Below are 25563 nucleotides of genomic sequence, written 5' to 3'. Positions count from 1 at the left end.
AAGATTTTCCATAAGACCAAAGTGTCTCATCGCATCATCGAGATCATAGTCACTATCATCATCATCATCATCATCCGAGTATTCATGTTCAACATCATCTTGTGATTGATAAATTCCTAGAGAGGGCAATTCATTAGATAAATGATCATTTCTATAGTTATCTTTATGAATTCTAATAGCTCTGGAAATGATATTTCTAATGATTACAACATCTCCTTTGGCACTCGTAAGATTAGTAAGCTCAAATAAGCAGTCACCAAATTTGGGATCATTGGAACTCATCTTAATCAAAGCAATAGACTTATGGAGGATTTCATCTAGATCTTTCAAGGAGTAATTAGGAAGAGTTCCTCAAGGAATTTCCATATGGTGTAGGCACACTTAAGAGTCGGCAAACATCCAATCAAGTTTCTAGGCAAGCCTCTAGTGATAAGATTAACAGTTCTAAGATTGCGAATCATGTCAATATCTTCATCTAGGGTAGGGTGCAAAGGATCAACATGAGGTGCACAAGGGCTAGTAATGTACTTGTTCAAATGATATTCATTGACAATCTCAAGCATTTCATTTTTCCACTCATGAAAATACTCTCCATCAAGAATAGGCACTCTATGTCTAAGACTCCCCAAAGTAGACACATGCATCTTCCTCCAATGGTGTTTAAACCAAGGCAATGGAGACCAATGCTTTGGTACCAATTGAAAGGATCGAGAAGAGGTGTCTAGAGGGGGGGGTGATTAGACACTAAGTGCCAAAAGTTGCAGTTTTTAATATTCTCAAGTTTAAGTGGAGTTTAAGCACAAGTTTAACAAACACAATACATATCAAGAAAGCATGCAATGAGTATATGAGCAGCGGAAAGTAAAGCATGCAACTTGCAAGAATGTAAAGAGAAGGGTTTGGAGTATTCAAACGCAATTGGAGACACGGAGGTTTTTGTCGTGGTTCCGATAGGTGGTGCTATCGTACATCCACGTTGATGGATACTTCAACCCACGGAGGGTAATGGTTGCGCGAGTCCACGGAGGGCTCCACCCACGAAGGGTCCACGAAGAAGCAACCTTGTCTATTCCATCACGGCCGTCGCCCACGAAGGACTTGCCTCACTAGTGGTAGATCTTCACGAAGTAGGCGATCTCCTTGCCCTTACAAACTCCTTGGTTCAACTCCACAATCTTGTTGGGGGATCCCAAGTGACACCTAGCCAATCTAGGAGACAGCACTCCAAGAAGTAACAAATGGTGTGTTGATGATGAACTCCTTGCTCTTGTGCTTCAAATGATAGTTTCCCCAACACTCTACTCTCTCTCACAGGATTTGGATTTGGTGGAAAGAAGATTTGAGTGGAAAGCAACTTGGGAAGGCTAGAGATCAAGATTCATATGATTGGAATGGAATATCTTGACCTCAACACAAGTGTAGGTGGTTCTCTCTCAGAAAATGTGTATTGGAAGTGTAGGTATGTTCTGATGGCTCTCTCCATGAATGAAGAGAGGGTGGAGGGGTATATATAGCCTACACACAAAATATAACCATTACGCTCAATTTACCAATCTCGGTGAGACCGAAGGGAAAAACTCGGTCGGACCAATTTAGTAAACCTAGTGACCGTTAGGGTTTTCGGTGGGACCGTCTAGTTCAACTCGGTGGAACCGATGTGCTAGGGTTATGGTAAAACCAAAACTCGGTTTGACCGATTACTCAAACTCGGTGGGACCGATTTGGGTAATAAGCGAAACAGAGAGTTGGCCAAGCAAACTCGGTGGGGCCGATCGCATATCTCGGTGGGACCGAAAATATTGCAACAGGTAACAGAGAGTTGGCAAGCCCATCTCGGTGAGACCGAGATCCCATCGGTGAGACCGAACTGATTAGGGTTTCTGGCAGTGGCTATGTTAACTGAACTCGGTGGCTCCGGATAGAAAGAATCGGTGGGGCCGAGTTTGATTTTTGGTTTAGGTCATATGTGGATGTGGGAAGGTAGTTGAGGGTTTTGGAGCATATCACTAAGCACTTTGAGCAAGCAAGCCATTAAGCAACACCTCATCCCCTCTTGATAGTATTGGCTTTTCCTATAGACTCAATGAGATCTTGGATCACTAAAATAGAAAATGTAGAGTCTTGATCTTGAAGCTTGAGCCAATCCTTTGTCCTTAGCATCTTGAAGGGGTTCCACATCCTCTAGTCCATGCCACTCCATTGTTGAACTTATCTGAAACATACTAGGTAAAAGTGTTAGTCCAACAAGAGATATGTTTACATTAATTACTAAAACCACCCAGGGAGCACTTGTGCTTTTAGAAGGCCGCCGCCTGGAGTGTTGTCCTGGAGGGGGTTGCCTGGACGGTGCAATAGCTGGTGCTGGGCCCGCCCTTGGCCCTGCTGACAGCTCCTCCAGTAGCAGCGACGGCTCCTGGGAGTCTAGCGACTCACCCGAGCCTGACGATACTCCAGAGACGAGCGATCACAGCCTCGTGCCCCCGAGCTCTCGCCGTGCCTGGATCATAGCACCAGCGTCTGCCCGTCATCATCGCTGATTTGGATGGGGTTGGCGCCGACCCCTCGTGGCCCACTGTTGATGATGGCATCGGTGGCGACGCCTGTAGATATGGTTCCTAGAAATCTTCTTCTTTTGTTCCCTGCGAGGAATCGAGATGTAGTACTTTTGTAGCGATATTATTCCCATTATGAAATTCGCGATTGCACGTCTTACTTCAGCATTGTTCCCCCTTTTCTCCTTGCAGCAGCTTAGTGATCTATGCCAACAGGTCCCAGTCCCCAGGCAGGCTTCAGCCGTCGCTGGTATGCCAGGTCACGATTCTATGGTCAAGGCCAGGAGGTGAGCGGCCTGAGGTCCGGTAAGAGCTCCTGTGGCGCGATGCTCAAGAGGTCCCCCTTGGCATGCAAGCAGCTTCCTAAAGGTAGAAAAGTAAGGCAACATTGCCGGAGCAAGGCTATAGGAGCCGAAAATCCTAAGTCGCGAGCTGGTCTGCCTTGAATACATGACTTATCATAGCGATCCTGGGTCGATTCCTTGCGTGGTGCCCGAATCACGCGCCACTGATGGCGATGCCGCGAAGTTATGTCCATGCCAGCTCCCCCCCTTCACACTCTCCTGAGTGCTCTGCGTCCTCGGGTCCCGACCCTCGAGCGAGCTCAGCCGCCGCTGGTATGCCAGGTCGCGATGCCGTGGTCAAGGCCAGGGCGTGAGGGCTGGAGAGTCAGTAAGAGCTCCTAAGGAGCGATGCTCAGGAGCCCTCCCTTTAATGCCCAAGCAAAAAGCATGAAAGGGAGCAGCTAGCGGGGCTACCTGCAGCTAGGCTCTGGAGATTCCCGCGGGTTAGTGCGAGGAGAGAGAGTAGCCCATAGTCGAGCTTGCCGCCCTGCCATTGCCCCTTCCATGAGATGATGAAGGCACTGTGGATCTGGTGAGGTGACGTGCGCAGAGCGGGCCGCGAGCTAGAGCTCGATCGCATAGGTTTATCAGTGTTGCAGGGACGGACCCGAGTACAAGCACCATGCCAGCATGTGAGACTCCCGTTGCGGGATGAGCAAGTGACCGATCAACAGCGCGGGAGGCTGCGATGAGCAAGCACCAGGTAAGCAATTATTATAAAGCAATTCATGCGAGGAGGCAAGCTAGTTCAGATATATGCAAGAACGATACATGCCACCTGGACGGACCCGAGCAGCCTAGGGATGATGCAGCCCAAGGAGCACCCCAACTGAGTAAGCTAAAGATGCAAAAGGATACACGTCGCAGGGACAGGCCCGTGCGAGCTAGGGATGATGCAGCCTGAGGGGCGCCCCCAACTGAATGAACTGGAAAGAGTCACCTGATCCCGTTGCTGGAGAGGTGTGGGAGTAGCTAAAGATGCTTGCTGAAGAAGTTGCCCTTCACGAGTCGCCAGGGTCCTGAGCTTCGGGAGGCTCTAGGGGCTCGGGCAGCTCATGAAGAACCATCGGCCTTTCTGCTAGGGCCGCGTGATGCCTAGCCTCCTGAGCCGCCAAAATGCTTCGTAAGTGGTGCTAGGAGGTGACAGCCGTGTTCGGCAAGCCGAATGGCATGCAAACATAGCTGTGAGGTGGACCCTTGCACTGACCAACGCGTGAAGGCCAGAAACGCCTCTGAGATGCGGCCCTGTTGAGCCTGGAATGTTGACATAGAAGCGCAGCTCGTCGCCCTCGCCAGGATGTGGAGCTGTGCCAGGTGGTGGGCGGCGGTTGCTGCGCATGGTCCTTGCTTCTTGAAGCTCCTCGGTCGCCTTGGTGATGAACTCCTGAGCACAAGGCGTTTCGCGCCTTGTGCCCTTTGGTGGGAAGCATGCAGCAAAGCATGCCTCCACATGGTGCCCGAGTGCCTCCCTCGTGACACTGGCTAGGTCTGAGGCCCTCTAGAAGAGAGCCCCTGAGCCCAGCCTGAGGAGGGTGCTGGCATGCCTTCCTATGCGAGGGAGGGAGGCGCCCCATCTATGGGCGCAGGTCCTGAGGTGGTGCCGCTGGAGACGCCGCCCTCTTGAGGTCCTTGGTGGAGCAGCTGCTTCTTCTTCTTGGGAATGGCCTCAGGGGGGTATACGACGCCTTCATTGTCTGGGTCTTTGGCTGCAGTAGCCTGGTAAGCGCTTAAGGGAGCACACCATGTCCTGCTCTTCGTGGACGACCGAGATGATGACGCCGCTCCCTGGCATCTCGAGGACGTTGGCTGGGTCACTGCCATAAACTTGGCCAAGGCTGGGTATCCAAGGATGGCGTTGTACGGCAGGCAGATGTGGGCTTGATAAGCTCGGGGCGGTAGTTGTCGCGGGTGCCGAAGGTGACAGGGAGGCAGACCTGCCCTATCGGGGGGGTAGAGCCGTCGGTCACTCCTGAGAAGGGCTTGGTAGGTTGCAGCTGATCATACGGCACTTGGAGGTAGTTGAATGTTTCGACGGATAGGATGTTAAGCCCTGCACCACCGTCAATGAGGGTCTTGGTGACTTGGATGTTGCTGACGATGGGTGAACAAAGCATCGGAAGGGTGCCGGAAGTTGTTGCACACTTGAGCTGGTCTAACTAGCCGAAGGTAATGGCACACTTGGACCACCTAAGCGGGCGCGTGGCTTCGAGCCTAGGGAGCGCCACATTCACCTCGCGGGCGAACTGCTTGAAGATACACCGAGAGGCTGGGGCCTGTGCGCCACCCAAGATGCAGGTGATGGCGCGTGGCTCTTGAAAGCCCCCAGCTCCCTCGTCTTGATGATGGTCGTCGTTCCTCCATGGTGGCGGCGGCAGTGGAGGAAGGCCAGCCTTGCCCTGAGGTCGGTCCTCACGAGGCTGGTCCCTCCAGGCGCCCTCACGAGGCTGGTCCTGCCAGCGGTCCTCACGAGGCTGGTCACGCCACTCCTGGCGATGGCCTTAGTCGTCCCAGCATCCTCCGCTTTGTCCTCCTCCTCGTCCGTAGCCTCGGTCGTTGCGCTCGGGGCGCCGACCGAAACGCCCATCACAGATGGCCCTGAGATCTTGACAGTCATTGGTGTTGTGGCTGTGCACGTCATGGAAGGCACAGAATGGGCGGCTGCCCTTCGAAGACTCCGGGTTGTCGCGGCCACGCTTCATCTCTGGCTCAGCCGCAAGCACGGCCACTCCCTTATGCTTCACATCCTTGGCCTTGGCCTTCTTGTCTTCTAGGTCGGTAGCAGGGAGTTTGAGGAGGGACAGACGCCCCTCCTCAACTCTTGCACACTTGGTTGTCATGTTGAACATCTCCAGAGCCGTGCATAGGTCTTCGTGGATGGCGAGCTCCTCCTTCATCTTGACATCGTGGACGCCGTCGGAAAATGCAGAGATGATGGCCTCATCCGCCACCTTGGGGATCTTGAGGCGGACACTGTTGAAGCACTGGATGTACTTCTGCAGGGTCTCCACTGGCTGCTGCTTGATGCGCCGCAGGTCACTTGTGGCCGGCAGATGGTCACGAGTGCCCTGGAAGTTGGCGACGAAACGCTCATGCATTTCGTCCGAGGAGGAGATCGATCCTGCGGGCAGGTTCAGTAGCCACGAGCGCACGCCATCCGTGAGGGCCATAGGAAACCAGTTGGCCATGACCTTCTCGTCGCCGTTGGCTGCCTCGATGCTCAGCTCATAGAGCTATAGGAACTCAGCAGGGTCAGGGGTGCCGTCGTAGCATAGAGGCAGGTCCTGCTTGAACTTGCTGGGCCATACGACGCTACATAGCTCAGGTGTGAAGGCGCGGCAGCCTGCCGTAGTCACTGGAGCCCATCGCGGGGGCGGAGCATGGTCTTGGTATCCGCGCAATGCCACCGTGGGCGGTGCACGGTCTTGACGTGGTGGCTGTCGTGGTCTCGAATCTGTCAAAGATCAAGTCTCCACGGATATCCGCGACATAGTTCAAGCTTCCAAATCTGACCTGGTGGCCAGGGGCGTAGCTTCCGACCTGCTCCAGATGGCCAAGCGAGTTGGCCCGCAGTGCGATGCCGCCGAAAACGAAGATTTGTCCAGGGAGGAAGACTTCCCCTTGGACAGCGTCGTTGTAGATGATTGAAGGAGCCATCAAACCTTTTGACGACAGCGCAATGAAACTCTCAATGAAAGCATCAATGTCGGTGTCAAAACCGGTGGATCTCGAGTAGGGGGTCCCGAACTGTGCATCTAAGGTCGATGGTAACAGGAGACAGGGGATACAATGTTTACCCAGGTTCGGGCCCTCTCTATTGACGTAATACCTTACTTCCTGCTTGATTGATCTTGATGAATATGAGTATTACAAGAGTTGATCTACCATGAGATCGTAATGGCTAAACCCTAAAAGTCTAGCATGTCTAACTATGATTATGAGGATGTATCTACAGACCTAGCCCTCCAGTTTATATAGACATAGGAGGGATCTAGGGTTACGTAAGGTCAGTTACAGAGAAAGGAATCTTCATATTTGGTCGCCAAGCTTGCCTTCCATGCCAAGGAGAGTCCTGTCCGGACACGGGTAGAGTCTTTGACCTTTGTATCTTCACAGCCCATCAGTCCGGCCCATGTCTAATAGGTCGGACGCTCGAGGACCCCTTAGTCCAGACTCCCTCAGTGGACGAGGCAGCGAGAGGGACGGTGCGGGGGAGGCCCCAGCGGCACTGACAAGCTCGGTGATGCGGTCCAGCCAGTCTTCGTAGAGGTCATCGATGGGGCGGTAGCGCAGGAGTTGATGCGCCATGAGTAGTGTGGCCTGCGCGCCCATGGGAGCACGACGAGCATGGGACGACGAGCCTGTCGGAATCAGCGACGGTGTGGCGGTGCGTCCGTCCCGCCACACAGAGGGTGCAACGACAAGGCCTTCTGCTTGTTCACCATCGGGCCAGTGGCGGCGTTGGCCGTGGGCAATGGAGAATGACTGGGAGGTCCATCGACGGGCGCCGTCTGAGTGACGCGGGCGGCCCGACGCTTAACACGGGCTCGGCGAGCGTTAGCCATGGATGCGGCGGAGCAGTGGAGCGTGGATCAATGGTGGAAAGGCTTCGACGCACCCCCACTGTAACGCCCCGAGACCGATGTGCCAGGTGTCCGCCAGTTATTCGCTGTTGTTGCCTTTTCATTGCTTGCGTGTCATGCATGTAATATCATGTCATCATGTGCATTTCATTTGCATACATGTTCGTCTCATGCATCCGAGCATTTTCCCCGTTGTCCGTATTGCAATCCGGCGCTCCTATGTCATCCGGTGTCCCTTTCTACCTCTTTTCGTGTGCGTGTGTAACACCCTCGATGCGACTATAGCTCCCACGTGTCAAGGCATGACTTAGAGACATAATCGCATTGAAGGCATATGTCGCAAGTTAGGCAATCTTCACAACATCCCATGTAATATGAATAATAAAGGGGAGAACATAGTTGGCTTACACTCGCCACGTCACATCAGAGTACATAAATAACAGACATCATCCAAACACTCATGGCCCGACTACGGCGCCAAAATAGACGAAAACCCAACATGCGACAACGGTCCCAATCAAACCCCAACTAGGCACCACTACTGATCATCAGGAAAATACACGTAGTAACGCTGAGAGTCCTCGTCGAACTCCCACTTGAGCTCGTACTCATCACCTAGAGCGGAATCACCTGGACCTGCATCTGGAGTTATAGTATCTGTGAGCCACGGGGACTCAGCAATCTCGCACCCTCGCGATCAAGACTATTTAAGCTTATAGGAAGGAAAAGGCAAATATATGTGGAGCTGCAGCAAGCGACTAGCATATATGGTGGCTAACTTATACGCAAAAGAGAGCGAGAAGAGGAGGCAAAGCGCGAGCGAGAAACTAGGGAGCAACCTGCGCAAACATTACTCCAATACCGTGTCCACTTCCTGGACGCCGCCGAGAAGAGGCCATCACGGCAACACACTCAGTTGATTCATTTTAATTAATTAAGGTTTAAGTTATCTACAACCGGACATTAGCAAATTCCCATCTGCCCATAACCGCGGGCACGGCTTTCGAAAGTTCAATCCTTGCAGGGGAGTCCCAACTTAGCCCATGACAAGCTCTCACGGTCAACGAAGGAATAGACCTCCTCCCAAGACGTTCCGATCAGACTCGGTATCTCGGTAACTCAAGACACTTCGACAGGTTAAAACAAGACCAGCAACACCGCCCGAATGTGCCGACAAATCCCGATAGGAGCTGCACATATCTCTTTCTCAGGGCACACTCAGATGAGCAAGACGTCGGGTAGGCCAGCCCAGAGTTGCCCCTGGTAGCCCCGGACATCGCTCGGTTGGACCAACACTCAGAGGAGCACTGGTCCGGGGGGTTAAAATAAGATGACCCTTGAGTCTGCAGAACCCAAGGGAAAGAAAAGAGCTAGGTGGCGAACGGTAAAACCAATGTTGGGCATTGCTGGAAAAGCTTTAATCAAGGCGAAATATCAAGGGGTTCCCATTATAACCCAACCGCGTAAGGAACGCAAAAATCCGGGAACATAACACCGATATGACGGAAACTAGGGCGGCAAGAGTGGAACAAAACACTAGGCGAGAGGCCGAGCCTTCCACCCTTTACCAAGTATATAGATGCATTAAGATAACATAGCAATATAGTGATATCCCAACACGTAAATAAATGTTCCAACGAGGAACGGCCTCCAGTCTTCACCTGCAACTAGCAACGCTATAAGAGGGGCTGAGCAAAGTGGTAACATAGCCAATCAACGGTTTGCTAGGACATGGTGGGTTAGAGGTTTGACATGACAATTGGGAGGCTGACAAGCAAATGGTAGGCATCGTAGCATTGGCATAGCAAGAGCGAGCAAACTAGCATAGTAAAGATAGTAGTGATTTCGAGGGTATGATCATCTTGCCTGCACAGTTGTCAGAGTTGACTGGATCCTCACAGGCAAACTCAACGGGCTCCTCGGTAGAGAACTCGTCTCCCGGCTCTACCCAAACAAGACAAACAAGCAACAAGGATACAATCAACCACGTGCAAGATGAAGCAATATGATGAAATGATGATATGCTATGCGGGATGCGATGCGGGATGCAAAATGCAAGATATGACAGGAAATGCATGCACCTGGCCTCAACTTGGAATTCCAAGGGTGCCACTGGAAAGATGAGATGAAATTGCTTGAAAACGATATAAAGATCGCCGGAATCGTAGTTACGGTTTGGAAATGGCAAGTGTTTCAAAAATGACACCGGTTTGCGATTTACAGCAAGTAGGCAGTTAATGCAACGAAATGAACATGCTACAGCCACCAAACATGACAACAAGATACATGGCAGTGATGCACACAAGATGCTTAACAAAAGACTAGAACTGAGACACGGCCAATTCACCCATTAGGAGGTTCAAACAAGCATGGCAAAAACGCAAATGCAAAACAGATTCCAGACTTAGTGAAATTAACACTTGTCTGAAATTTCAGATCACGAAGCCCTCTTCGGAGCAGCAAAACAACATGATACGTGACCTGATTAGGACAAGTAAGAACATGGCATGGAGATACTCAACAAGCTTAACAAAAGTCCCAAAGTGACCTGGGGCCAAAAGGGATCACAAAATATGCTAACGGGCACACGAACATAGCTAAAACACAATCAGTTTTCAGACTTGGTGAAAACTGAGACATGCTGAAATATAACTCACGAAGGCATGTAAAACGACCTCGATGCACTCACCACGGTGAAAGTCATGGCAAGGAAGGCATACATCCATTAAGAAGGCACAAAATACAAGCTAGACATGGCAAGAACAATGGCATGGCATGCACGGATCAACTACAATAACATCGGCAAAATCGCAGACGAGTTGACGATCTGCCTAGATTCACCACGAAGCAAAAGTAGAGCTCGATTGACTCAAGCTAGGGTGCTTAAAAATTGCAAAAAAAGAATGGATGGATGTAGCATAACATGATTAACAAAACTCCCTTACTGATTATCCTCAAAAGAGGCACGGATCACTAGGAAACAAGCTGAACATATGGCATCATGAACTAAACTATCCCAGACTTAGTGAAAACAACTAAGTCTCTGAAAACAGATTTACCGGGTGCCTCACTTTGCAAGCTTGCACAAGTCACCACACACATCCTAAAAATGCATGGGTTGCACCTCTGGAAAGAAGACAAAATCCTTAACAAAACATATGAAGGACTCACAAGCATAGCATGCACACAATAATCATGGCAAAAATGACAAAAGTCTAAGATGAACTGGCAGATCTGACAAATAACTCACGAAGCCTCCTTCTAACAGCATTTTGGGCAAAAATATGAACTCAAATGAAAATGATGCAATGGAATGAAATGATGTACTCGTCGAGACGAACATTTTGATATACTATATGCCCAAATAGGAGCTACGGATGCGGAGATACGGCAGGTCAAAGTATGCACAAAAATTAGGGTTCGGGAGAAAAAAGTCAACCGAGATATTTTTGGATCTAGATCCAAATCCGGGACACTGTAGCACGCACGCAGCCTGAGGATGGCCGGCCGGTCTTGGGGCTCGCCGGAGAAGACGCCGGTGGCCGGAGTGGAAGAGGCCAGCGAGGTGCGACGGCGTTGGAGGCGGCGTTGGCGCGGTCGACGAGGCGGCGGGGCCCGATCCGGGGCGGCGGCGGCCGAAGCTTGCTGCGGCGCGGGAAGGCGAGGCCGGCGACGGCGGGGCTCGCCGGCGAGGTGGCGTGCGGCGGCGCGGCTCCACGGCGTCGTGGAAGAAGGTGCGGGCGAGGGGCACTGGCGGCGCGCGGCGGATGGGCTCGGGGGGCCGTTCGCGGGCTCTCCCGGGCCGGCGGCGGTGGGCGCGGCCACGTGGCGGCTTCTGAGTGACCGGGCGCGGCGGGGCGGATGCGTCCGGTCAGGCGGCAGACATGTCTGTCGGTGGCGGGGGAATTTTAGGGTTTCGGAGAGGGATAGAGATCCGAAAAACGGGGGGTCTATATATAGGCATAAGTGGAGCTAGGAGAGTCCAAATGAGGTGCGGTTTTCGGCCATGCGATCGTGATCGAATGCTCTAGGAAATGGAGCAGAGTTTGGTGGGTTTTGGGCCAAATTAGAGGGGTGTTGGGCTGCAACACACACGAGGCCTTTTCGGTCCCTCGGTTAACCGTTGGAGTACCAAACGAAGTCCAAATGGTACGAAACTTGACAGGTGGCCTACCGGTAGTAAACCAAGGCCGCATGACAAGTCTCGGTCCAATCCGGAAATGTTTAATCCCCACACACGAAAGAACGCTAGAATTGACCACCGGAGGAGAACGAAGCGCCGGAATGCAAAACAGACAACGGGGAAAATGCTCGAATGCATGAGATGAACACGTATGCAAATGCAATGCACATGATGACATGATATGAGATGCATGACAAAGACAACAACACACGGAGACAAAGACCTGAACCCGAGGAATAAATATAACTTAACGCCGGAAACGGCAAGAGTTGGAGTACAAATTGGGAAAGTTACATCCAGGGTGTTACAGCGTGTGTTAAACATTCTCGGATTGGAGCGAGACTTGTCATGCGGCCTTTGTTTAATTCCGGTAGACCGCCTGTCAAGTTTCGTGCCATTTGGACTTCGTTTGATACTCCAACCGTTAACCGAGGGACCGAAAAGGCCTCGTGTGCGTTGCAGCCCAACACCCCTATAAACTGGCTCAAAATCCACCAAAACCCCGTCCATCATCTAGGTCATTCGATCACGATCGTGTGGCCGCAAACCGCACCTCATTTGGACTCTCCTAGCTCCCTCTACCTCTAAATAGGTGGCACTCCCAGAAATTCGCGGTACAAACCCTAGCTCCTCCTACCTCGCGCCACCGCACAAATTTCCCGTGCCCGGACATGTCCAGCTGCCGTCCCGGCGAATCCAGTGCCGCCACCTCACCGTCCTCTCTCTCTCCACCGCTGTGGCCCGCCCGACCCGCGGGAGGCCCGCTCGAGCCGAACAGGGCCCGGATCCCCGCCGCCATGCCCGAAGCGCGCCACCGCGCCTACTGCCGCGGCTCCTTCCCGCCGGCGCCACCATTCGCAGGCGCAGCCGCCCGCCGGAGCTTGCAGGCCGCCGGCGCCCTGCTCCTCCGCCGCCGCGGGCCACCATCGCCGCTCCCCGCCGCTGTGCCTCGTCCGGTGAGCCCCTCCGGCGAGCTCCTCCTACTCCGGCCGCCTCGTCCTTCTTCGGTGACCAAGAACTCCGGCGACGAACCTCGGACTGCGTGCCAACCTGATCTGGATCCAGATCTCAGATCTAATTCAGTTGACTTTTTCCCCTCGAAACCCTAGCATTTTTGCATTTTTCCACATGCCATAACATCCTCATCGTAGCTCCGATTTGTGCCTGTAGCATATCAAAATGTTCGTCTTGACGAGTACATCATTTCATCTCATTGCATCATTTTCATTTGAGCTCATCTTGATGCCCAAAATGCTGTTGGAAGAGGGCTATGTGATGATAGTTTCAGATCTGTTTCAGCAAATGCACTTTTCTCATTTTGGCCATGATTAATGTGTGCATGCTATGATCCTGAGCTCTACATGTGTTTTGTAGAATGCCATGCCATCTTTACAGGCGTGTATGCCATGTATTTTTGTGATCTTTGTGGTGACTAGCACAAGCATGCAAAGTAGATTACTCAATGATGCTGATTTCAGGGACTTGGAATTTCACTAAGTCCTTGCCCTGTCTTTATTTTTATGCCATATGTTCATGTTGTTTCCTAGTGATCTGTGCCTCTTTTGAGCATGATCAGTAAGTATGTTTTGTAGATAATGTTGTGCTCTATCCATCCATGTCTTTGTTTGCAATTATGGAGCACCCTAGCCTGAGTCAATCGAGCTCTACTTTTGCTATAAAATGTTCCTGGCAGATTGTTAACATGTTTAGAAATTTTGCCAAGCTTGTTGTTGATCTGTGCATGCTATGTTGTTGTTCTTTCCATGTCTAGCTTGTATGCCATGTACATTTGCTGGGTATATGCTTAGTGTTTCATGCAATGCTTTTTAGTGAGTGCATCGAGCTCATAAACATGCCTACTCGTTATCTGTTTTGCCATGCTCCAGTTTTTCACTAAGTCTGAATCTGTTTATGTTTTTGCTGTGTTCACATGCTTGCAATTGTATTTTCTGATCCGTTTTGGCTCATGGTCACTACGGGACTTTTGTTATATGCTTAGAGTAGCTTCATTCCATGCCTTGCTTTGCCATGATATGTGCCTGTAGCATTTAGTTATCGTGCTCTAAACTTTGCTTCCTGATGATAAATTCCTGACATGCTATTAATTTCCCCGAGTCTGTAACCTGTTATCTTTTGCACTTTTGCCATGCTTGTTTGAACCTGTTAATGAGTGAATTAGCCGTAGCACAGTGTTCATCTTTTGTCAAGAATCATGAGTGGATCCCTCCCATGTATTTTGTTGCCATGTTTGAGTGCAGTAGCATGTTGTTCTTGATACATTTAGATGGTCTCGTGTTGATTATCGCAGACGGGTGCCATATTTGTTTTGCTTGCCATTTCCAAACCGTGCATCCGATTCCGTTGATCTTTATATCGATTTCAAAGGAAATCATCTCACCTTTCCAGTGGCCCTCTTGGATTTCCAAGTTGAGTCCAGGTTCAATCATTCCTTTGCAAATCATGCATATGCACCGCATACCGCATCCCGCATATCATGCCATGTTCATGTGTTCGTTGTTTACTATGTTGTGTGCTTCTTTCCAGTGTTTCTTCTTTGGGTTGGTTCCGATAACATCGCGTTTGTGAGGAACCGTTCGTCTATGTCCATTTGTCTTCTTCATGGACTCGTTCTTCTTCCTTGCGGGATTTCAGGCAAGATGACCATACCCTCGAAATCACTTCTATCTTTTCTTGCTAGTTGCTCACTCTATTGCTATGCCTATGCTGCGATACCTACCACTTGCTTATCATGCTTTCCATATTGTTAAGCCAAGCCTCTAACCCACCTTGTCCTAGCAAACCGTTGTTTGGCTATGTTACCGCTTTGCTCAGCCCCTCTTATACCGTTGTTAGTTGCAGGTGAAGATTGGAGTTTGTTCCTTGTTGGAACATGGATATTTTGTTGGGATATCACAATATCTCTTATTAAATTAATGCATCTATACACTTGGTAAAGGGTGGAAGGCTTGGCCTTATGCCTGGTGTTTTGTTCCACTCTTGTCGCTCTAGTTTCCGTCATATCGGTGTTATGTTCCCGGATTTTGCATTCCTTACACGGTTGGGTTATAATGGGAAGCCCTTAATGGGAAGCCCGAGGATCATCTTTATTTTAAACCCTCGGGCCAGTTCTTGTCTAAGTGTTGGTCCAACCTAGAGCACCATGTGGGGCCGTCCCTTGGCAACTTGGGTTACGTTGGCTCCCGTACGTTTAGCTTATCCGGTGTGCCCTGAGAACGAGATACGTGTAGCTCCTATCGGGATTTGTCAGCACAGCGGGTGGTCTTACTGGACTTGTTTTACCATTGCCGAGGATGTCTTGTAACCGGGATGCCGAGTCTGATCGGATTGTCTTGGGAGAAGGAATATCCTTCGTTGACCGTGAGAGCTTGTGATGGGCTAAGTTGGGACACCCCTGCAGGGATTTGATCTTTTGAAAGCCGAGCCCGCGGTTATGGGCATATGGGAATTTGTTAATGTTCGGTTGTATAAAACCTGAAGTTGATCTTAATTAAAATACATCAACCGCGCGTGTAACCGCGATGGTCTCTTCTCGGCGGAGTCCGGGAAGCGAACATGGTGTTGGAGTTATGCTTGACATAGGTTGTTCTCGGATCACTTCTTGATCATAGTTTATCGCTCGTGCCTTTTCCTTCTCTTCTCACTCTCTTTTGTGCATATGTTATCCACCAAATATGCTAGTCGCCTGCTACAGCTCCACCTCATACCTCTCCGATATATAAGCTTAAATAGTCTTGATCGCGAGGGTGTGAGATTGATGAGTCCCCGTGACTCACAGATACTTCCAAAACCAGTTTGCAGGTGCCGATGATACTGTGAAGGTGACGCAACCGAGCTCAAGGAGGAGCTAGTTGAAGATCGTGTAGTGGAGCCCAGTTGGGACGATCAGGGATTTGTGTAGCTTTTGGGGTAGTCTTCTTTTATTTTGGTTCCGTAGTCAGACCTTGTGTGAATCTGGATGATGTAATGCTTTATTCATGTATTGTGTGAAGTGGTGATTGTAAGCCAACTATGTATCTCTTTCCCTTATGTATTACATGGGTTGTGCGAAGATAAGCTCACTTGCGACATTGCTTTGAATGTGGTTATGCCTCTAAGTCATGCTTCGACACGTGCCACATCGAGGGCGTTATAAGTTGGTAATCAAAGCCTTCCCCGACCTTAGGAGCCCCCTGCTTGATCGAATCGTTGGCGTTGTTGAGTCTATAAAATTGTTCTGAGTCATTTAGGATTATATATATCAGAGAGTTAGGAATTCTTTTTACTCCTCAGTCCCTTCGTTGCTCTAGTGAGGCTTCCTGACGTAGAGTTTTGACTCTTCTCTTCTCAAATTTCACTAATTTTTTTAGGATCACGCGGGTGTCTTGGAATCATTATGATGGTTTTGTGACGAGAACATTGTTCTTGGTGCCTCCTGACATTTAGGGGTTGTAGCAGTGTCCCGGGGAGTTGAGCTCCGAGGTGTTGTCGTCACAATTTTATCGTTGCAGTTCTGGAATACCTGAGTTTCACCGACATCGAAAATCTCTTTTATGCAGTTTTTGGTGAGATAACCTCGACGCCACCCAGTACTGGGCGGGAGTTCGGGAGTATTGCCATAACTCGTATAACGGTTGCTTTTCGAAGGTTGAGGTAAATGATTTCCGAAGGTTTCTTGGTTATGTGTTGAAGGATGGATACAGCTGGATGTAGGATTTGTTAGTTTGGGTGAGATATTATGCTTCCCCTGTATCCCCAACACCTGATTGCATTACCGGAAAGTTTCGGGAGTTTATAAGTGGGAATTCAAGTAGCTCTTAGGATATCTTTCCGACAGATGTAGGATATGAAATTGGGGTTCGACGTCTAGTGGTCCACCTATCCACGTTTGGTTTTACAATGGTCTCATTGTGTCTTAAAGAGTCCTTGGCTATGCTGACTCGGGGACGCTTCGTATGTCATGTGCACTGCCTTGTACATGATGGTGCTGTACGATCGAGCCCATGTACGCCCCATCACGAAAACTTCGGACGAAATCTCGATCATATGTTTGTTCCGGCTTATTCTGCAAGCCAATCCTTTGTTTTGTTTTGAGTTGTGGTATTCGAGTTGCTTTGAAGTCAAGTGTCGATTCCATACCTTGCCTAAGCGGTGTTCTCATATTTCTATGTGTATACTAATCCTTCTCGTTTATTGAGATTGTCTTGGCAATTCTTCTCAACCGGTGTGTTTCTCTTCAAGTGGATCCGAACATTTCAACATCCGCAAGATGAAGTATCAGTTCTTCTCAACGGTGTTTGTTTCATCTGTCTCCAAGTTGCCTTTGTTTTCCCACCCACCCACCCTTTTTCTTCAAGGACTAAGATTTATTTATCAAGTATCTATCTTATGATTATGAAGTCTCTCCATTCTTTTCCATCAATGTCCTTACCCGGTGATTCTCAGGAAGATCCTAACGGAACCTCAAGTTCATCATTCTTCATTCTTTTCCTTCTCTGGTGGATTCAATTCAAGCTTTGGTATTGAGCATAGTCTTTTCTTTTTGCCCAATGCTTTTCTTATGCCGGTGCACCTCATAATCATTCCCCGCTCGCTATTCAATTGTTCCGGAGTGTTCAAGATATCTCAAAGATTCGTGCTTACACTCTGCTTTCTTTCAAGCTCTTTCGAGGATGTTATCTCATTCAAGCCATTTAAATTCAAACCGGTGGAATCTCTCTTTTCGAGCAATCGTTCAACGGTGTTTCTTTTGAGTGGGCCCTAACCCACAGGTCATTTTCCAGGATCTTACCCGACTCTTCTTATTTTCCCGGAGCTATCCTAAATTCTTTTGAAGTTTGACGTAAGTTTGAATTATCATCAGTCAAATGCTTTTTCTCCAAGAGCTAGCAATTTCTTTTCATCGTCGGTGCAACCTTTCTATTCGTCATTCCGGAGTGCCTCAACAATTCATGGTGGTGTTTCTCATTGTCATTCTCGGATTTTGAAGACCGAAGAAGAGTTTTTTCCCCTTGAATATTGTTTCCATCTATCAAAGATTCGTGGTTCTAGCTTCATGATATCCTCTCATAATTGTTTTCAATTGTGACAATTCTTTTCACCCATCCGGAGCAATTAAGGAGTCTTTTCAGTTTGATTCTTCGGAGGCCATCATTTCGGGATTATTCATTCTCAGCCTTCAGCTATCATTCTCCAAATCTTACCGGTGCATCATTCAATACCCTCTAATCAGTTCATGATCTCTTCATTCTTTTGTATCTAAACTCTCTCATGTATCTTCGTTCATTTGCAAATTCTTACCGGTGATTCACCCTTTATTTCGTTCATTTCCAATTCTTATGGTGGTTCATTCAAGATTTCTTCTCCTTCGTTATCATATCAATTTATTCGTTGTTTCAACCTTCTGATGGATCGTTGAATACCTTCCCAAGTTTGCGCTATATCTATCTTAATCCTTCCTACGAGAATAAGTAGTGTGCCAAATCCATTGTTTGTCATCAATTTAATTGATGAAGGATAAGCATAATGTAATTCTTGTTCTTGTTTCACCGAGTTTATTCAACTTCCTTTTTCCGGAGTGGTTCATCATATCACATTCTCAGTTCGAGATGCTTTATCTTTTCTTTTTCAAGAGTTACAAGATCTCGCCATTATATCACCACGGAGATCCATCTAATCATTGCAAGGCTTCAACCTTATTCTTTTCATCCTTCATTTCGTTTGATCATTCTTTTGTTACCGGAGTTCTTCATGGAGTCTCTACATGAGGGTTCATCAAGGATTTAATTCCTTCTCGAAGTGGTCATTGAGATTCTTTTCAAGGGAGCTCAAGCATTCTTCATCTTGCAATAAGGAGTGCAATTCTTTTACCTTATCTTTTGAGGTGGTGTTATGTCATTGTTGACAATTTCCCTTCATGTTTCATGATTCAAAAGTTGTCAGGAATGAGATATTTAAATCCATCAAACTCTTCATTGGAGTTATCTTGGGTTATATTTCACCTAAAGCCTTCCCTAAGGATTCTTGCTATTTATGGTGCTCATAAATGACCCAAGTTCTTCATCTATCCTCCCAATGAAATAAGTTTCTCGTCTTCTTGTTCATATCAACCCAATTCTTTTCCCGTGAGTGGCAGGCCGTCACCTCATAATTTGAGATGTATTCCTTAATACCATATCAAGCTTATTCTTTTCGTTGTTGGTTTGCCAACAACTCCGTTCGACCCTTCTCCTAAGGGTGCTTTTCGAACTCTATGGCGGAACAAGTTGGCATTTTCTTCTCCATTCTATTATTCAAATGATCTATCTTCTATTCTCTCTCCAGGAGGCATTGTGATGTTGCTCTTTTCACTCTTCATCTACAATTGTGAGGACCATGTTCTTTCCTTTGTTTATCCATTTAACCGGAGTGTGTGCCCGCTGCTCAAGTTCTTCATTTTATCAAGCCTTGCATATCTTTCCAACCAGAGTGCTGTTCAAATTTGTTCTTCCTTGTTACTCTTCCCTACCGGAGTGCTTTCAACTTTGTTCTTCTTCATTGCATTCTTCCTTTCAATTTGTTCAACCTCTCAAGGCTCGTGGTTTCACTCGTTTGCCAAAGAAGCAACTTAGTTTTACCTCTTCTCTTCCTCTTCCTTTTCCCTCCGGTGCCATTCTAGATCTCGGGATGAGATCCTCTCGTAGTGGTGGAGTGTTCTAACGCCCCGAGACCGATGTGCCAGGTGTCCGCCAGTTATTCGCTGTTGTTGCCTTGTCATTGCTTGCGTGTCATGCATGTCATATCATGTCATCATGTGCATTTCATTTGCATACATGTTCGTCTCATGCATCCGAGCATTTTCCCCGTTGTCCGTTTTGCAATCCGGCGCTCCTATGTCATCCGGTGTCCCTTTCTACCTCTTTTTGTGTGCGGGTGTTAAACATTCTCGGATTGTACCAAGACTTGTCATGCGGCCTTGGTTTACTACTGGTAGACTACCTGTCAAGTTTCGTGCCATTTGGATTTCGTTTGATACTCCAACGGTTAACCGAGGGACTAAAAAGGCCTCGTGTGTGTTGCAGCCCAACACCCCTCCAAATTGGCCCAAAATCAACCTAAACCCCTTCCATCATCTAGGTCGTTCGATCACGATCGCGTGGCTGCAAACCGCACCTCATTTGGACTATCCTAGCTCCCTCTACCCATAAATAGGTGGCTCACCCCGAAATTCGCGGTACAAACCCTAGCTCCTCCTACCTCGCGCCACCGGACAAATTTCCCGCGCCCGGACATGTCCAGCCGCCGCCCCAGCGAATCCAGCGCCGCCACCTCACCGTCCTCTCTCTCTCCACCGCCGCGGCCCACCCGGCCCGCGGGAGGCCCGTCCGAGCCGAACCGGGCCCGGATCCCCGCCGCCATGCCCGAAGCGCGCCACCGCGCCTGCTCCCGCGGCTCCTTCCTGCCGGCGCCGCCATTCACCGGCGCAGCCGCCCGCCGGAGCTTGCAGGCCGCCAGCGCCCTGCTTCTCCGCCACCGTGGGCCGCCATCGCCGCTCCCCGCCGCTGTGCCTCGTATCCGGCGCCGCCCTCGCCACCATCGCCGGCGCCGAGCCCCTCCTACTCCAGCCGCCTCGTCCTTCTCCGGTGACCAAGAACTCCGGTGACGAACCTCGGACTACGTGCCACCCCGATCTGGATACAGATCTCAGATCTGATTCGGTTGACTTTTTCCCCTCGAAACCCTAGCATTTTTGCATTCTTCCACATGCCACAACTTCCTCATCATAGCTCCGATTCATGCGTGTAGCATATCAAAATGTTCGTCTCGACGAGTACATCATTTCATCTCATTGTATCATTTTCATTTGAGCTCATCTTGATGCCCGAAATGCTGTTGGAAGAGGGCGATGTGATGATAGTTTCAGATCTGTTTCAGCAAATGCACTTTTCTCATTTTTGTCATGATTAATTTGTGCATGCTATGATCCTGAGCTCTACATGTGTTTTGTAGAATGCCATGCCATCTTTGCAGGGGTGTATGCCATGTATTTTTGTGATATTTGTGGTGACTAGCACAAGCATGCAAAGTAGCTTACTCAATGATGCTGATTTCAGGGACTTAGAATTTCAGTAAGTCCTTACCCTGTCTTTATTTTTATGCCATATGTTCATGTTGTTTCCTAGTGATCCGTGCCTCTTTTAAGCATGATCAGTAAGGATGTTTTGTAGATAATGTTGTGCTCTATCCATCCATGTCTTTGTTTTCAATTATGGATTACCCTAGCTTGAGTCAATCGAGCTCTACTTTTGCTATAAAATGTTCCTGGCAGATTGTTAACATGTTTAGCAATTTTGCTAAGCTTGTTGTTGTTGATCCGTGCATGCTATGTTGTTGTTCTTGCCATTTCTAGCTTCTATGCCATGTCCATTTGCTGGGTGTATGCTTAGTGTTTCATGCAATGCTTCTTAGTGAGTGCATCGAGCTCATAAACATGCCTACTCGTTATCTGTTTTGACATGCTCCAGTTTTTCACTAAGTCTGAATCTGTTTATGTTTTTGTTATGTTCACATGCTTGCAATTGTATTTTCTGATCCATTTTGGCTCATGGTAACTAAGGGACTTTTGTTATATACTTAGAGTAGCTTCATGCCATGCCTTGCTTTGCCATGATATGTCCCTGTAGCATGTAGTTATCGTGCTCTAAACTTTGCTTCCTGATGATAAATTCCTGACATGCTGTTAATTTCCCTAAGTCTGTAACCTGTTATCTTTTGCACTTTTTCTATGCTTGTTTGAACCTGTTAATGAGTGAATTAGCCATCGCTTAGTGTTCATCTTTTGTCAAGCATCATGATTGGATCCCTGCCATGTATTTTGTTGCCATGTTTGAGTGCAATAGCATGTTGTCCTTGATGCATTTAGATGGTCTCGTGCTGATTATCGCAGACCGGTGCCATATATGTTTTGCTTGCCATTTCCAAACCGTGCATCCTATTCCGGTGATCTTTATATCGATTTCAACCGAAATCATCTCACCTTTCCAGTGACACTCTTGGATTTCCAAGTTGAAGCCAGGTTCAATTATTCCTTTGCAAATCATGCATATGCACCGCATACCGCATCCCGCATATCATGCCACGTTCATGTGTTGGTTGTTTACTATGTTGTGTGCTTCTTTCCGGTGTTGCTTCTTCGGGTTGGTTCCGATAATGTCGTGTTTGTGAGGAACCGTTCATCTACGTCCATTTGTCTTCTTCATGGACTCGTTCTTCCTTGCGGGATTTCAGGCAAGATGACCATACCCTCGAAATCACTTCTATCTTTGCTTGCTAGTTGCTCGCTCTATTGCTATGCCTATGTTGTGATACCTACCACTTGCTTATCATGCCTCCCATATTGTTAAGCCAAGCCTCTAACCCACCTTGTCCTAGCAAACCGTTGTTTGGCTATGTTACCGCTTTGCTCAGCCACTCTTATAGCATTGTTATTGCAGGTGAAGATCGGAGTTTGTTCCTTGTTGGAACATGGATATTTTGTTGGGATATCACAATATCTCTTATTTAATTAATGCATCTATACACTTGGTAAAGGGTGGAAGGCTCGGCCTTATGCCTGGTGCTTTGTTCCACTCTTGCCGCCCTAGTTTCCGTCATATCGGTGTTATGTTCCCGGATTTTGCGTTCCTTACACGGTTGGGTTATAATTGGACCCCCTTGACAGTTCGCTTTGAATAAAACTCCTCCAGCAAGGCCCAACCTTGGTTTTACCATTCGCCACCTAGCCTTTTCCCTTGGGAGTCGCCTATCCCGAGGGTCATCTTTATTTTAAACCCCCGGGCCAGTGCTTGTCTAAGTGTTGGTCCAACCTAGAGCACCGTGCGGGGCCGTCCCTTGGCAACTTGGGTTACGTTGGCTCCCGTACGTTTAGCTTATCCGGTATGCCCTGAGAACGAGATATGTGCAGCTCCTATCGGGATTTGTCGGCATAGTGGGTGGTCTTGCTGGACCTCTTTTACCATTGTCGAGGATGTCTTGTAACCGGGATGCCGTGTCTGATCGGATTGTCTTGGGAGAAGGAGTATCCTTCGTTGACCGTGAGAGCTTGTGATGGGCTAAGTTGGGACACCCCTGTAGGGATTTGATCTTTCGAAAGCCTTGCCCCCGGTTATGAGCAGATGGGAATTTTTTAATGTTCGGTTGCAGAAAACTTGAAGTTGATCTTAATTAAAATACATCAACCGCGTGTGTAACCATGATGCTCTCTTCTTGGCGGAGTCCAGGAAGCGAACACGGTGTTGGAGTTATGCCTGACGTAGGTTGTTCTAGGATCACTTCTTGATCATAGTTTATCGCTCGTGCCTTTGCCTTCTCTTCTCGCTCTCTTTTGCGCATATGTTGGCCACCAAATATGCTAGTCGCTTGCTTCAGCTCCACCTCATACCTTTCCCTACCTATAAGCTTAAATAGTCTTGATCGCGAGGGTGTGAGATTGCTGAGTCCCCGTGACTCACATATACTTTCGAAAACCAGTTTGCAGGTGCCGATGATACCGTGCAGGTGACGCAACCGAGCTCAAGGAGGAGCTAGTTGAAGATCGTGTTCGTTAGGTTGTTCCGTTTCCAGTTGATCAGTAGTGGAGCCCAGTTGGGACGATCGGGGATCTGTGTAGCTTTTGGGGTAGTCTTCTTTTATTTTGGTTTCGTAGTCGGACCTTGTGTGAATCTGGATGATGTAATGCTTTATTCATGTGTTGTGTGAAGTGGCGATTGTAAGCCAACTATGTATCTCTTTCCCTTATGTATTATATGGGTTGTGTGAAGATTACCTCACTTGCGACATTGCTTTCAATGCGGTTATGCCTCTAAGTCATGCTTCGACATGTGGGAGATATAGCCGCATCGAGGGTGTTATACCTACCTGCTGTGCCAAATGTCGAATTACCGGTTATGGAAAACCCTTGAGGTTCGAACACTAGGTGTGCAAGAAGAACTCTCCCTCTCTAGTTTGCTCGCACAACGATCTCAAGGCCTAGCTCGACGAACCTAAGGAACAAGAGACACGCGGGTTTATACTGGTTCGGGCCACTGTTGCGGTGTAATACCCTACTCTAGTGTGGTGGTGGTGGATTGCCTCGAGGGCTTGGGATGTGTGCTCAATGAGCTGGTATGTGTGCAGATGGTCCAAATGACTGATACCTCCATTTTGCATCATGCTTTTATATTGATATTTATTGCATTATGGGCTATTATTTCACATTATGTCACAATACTTATGGCTATTCTCTCTTATTTTACAAGGTTTACATAAGGAGGGAGAATGCCGGTAGCTGGAATTCTGGGCTGGAAAAGGAGCAAATATTAGAGACCTATTCTGCACAACTCCAAAAGTCCTGAAACTCCATGGAATACCTTATAATAAATAATGAAAAATCCTCGCCAAAGATGAAGACCAGGGGGCCCACACCCTGCTCACGAGGGTGGGGGGCGCCCCCCCCTAGGGTGCGTCCCCTACCTCGTGGGCCCCCTGGTGGCTCTCCGATAACCATCTTCTCCTATATGAAGTCTTTCATCGATAAAAAATAGGAAGCAACCTTTCAGGACGAAACTCCGCCGCCACGAGGCGGAACCTTGGCGGATCCAATCTAGAGCTCCGGCAGAGCTATTCTGCCAGGGAAACTTCCCTCCCAGAGGGGGAAATCATCGCCATCATCATCACCAATGCTCCTCTCATCAGGAGAGGGAAATCTCCATCAACATCTTCATTAGCACCATCTCATCTCAAAACCCTAGTTCATCTCTTGTATCTAATTCTTGTCTCCAAGTCCGGGATTGGTGCTAGTAGGTTGCTAGTAGTGTTAATTACTCCTTGTAGTTGATGCTAGTTCGTTTAATTGGTGGAAGATCATATGTTCAGATCCTTTATGCATATTATTACCCCTCTAATTATGAACATGAATATGCGTTGTGAGTAGTTACGTTTGTTCTCGAGGACAAGGGAGAAGTCTTGCTATTAGTAGTCATGTGAATTTGGTATTCGTTCGATATTTTGATGAGATGTATGTTGTCTAGCCTCTAGTGGTGTTATGTGAACGTCGACTACATAACACTTCACCATTATTTGGGCATAGAGGAAGGCATTGGGAAGTAATAAGTAGATGATGGGTTGCTAGAGTGACAGAAGCTTAAACCCTAGTTTATGTGTTGCTTCGTAAGGGGCTGATTTGGATCCATATGTTTCATGCTATGGTTCGGTTTACCTTAATACTTTTGTTGTAGTTGCGGATGCTTGCAATAGAGGTTAATCATAAGTGGGATGCTTGTTCAAGTAAGAACAGCACCCAAGCACCGATCCACCCACATATCAAATTATCAAAGTACCGAACGCAAATCATATGAACGTGATGAAAACTAGCTTGACGATATTCCCATGTGTCCTCGGGAGCGCTTTTCCTTATATAAGAGTTCTTCCACGCTTGTCCTTTGCTACAAAAAGGATTGGGCCACCTTGCTGCACTTTATTTACTTTTGTTACTAGTTGCTCGTTACAAATTATCTTATCGCAAAACTATCTGTTACCACTTATTTCAGTACTTGCAGAGAATACCTTGCTGAAAACCGTTTATCATTTCCTTCTACTCCTCGTTGGGTTCGACACTCTTACTTATCGAAAGGACTACGATAGATCCCCTATACTTGTGGGTCATCAAGACTCTTTTCTGGCGCCGTTGCCGAGGAGTGAAGCGCCTTTGGTAGGTGGAATTTGGTAAGGAAAAATTTATATAGTGTGCTGAAATTTACTGTCACTTATTACTATGGAATGTAATCCTCTGAGGAGCTTGTTCAGGGTATCTTCACCCTGACTAGTAGAGAAAAGAGTTGCTCCTCAACCTACTGAACCTATTGAAAATAAATATGAAAATGAAATTCCTT

This window comes from Triticum urartu, chromosome 6A, assembly GCF_056163025.1.
Source record: "Triticum urartu cultivar PI428250 chromosome 6A, HENAU_Tu73, whole genome shotgun sequence".
NCBI lineage: Eukaryota > Viridiplantae > Streptophyta > Magnoliopsida > Poales > Poaceae > Triticum > Triticum urartu.
Note: the sequence above shows the minus strand (reverse complement) of the source record.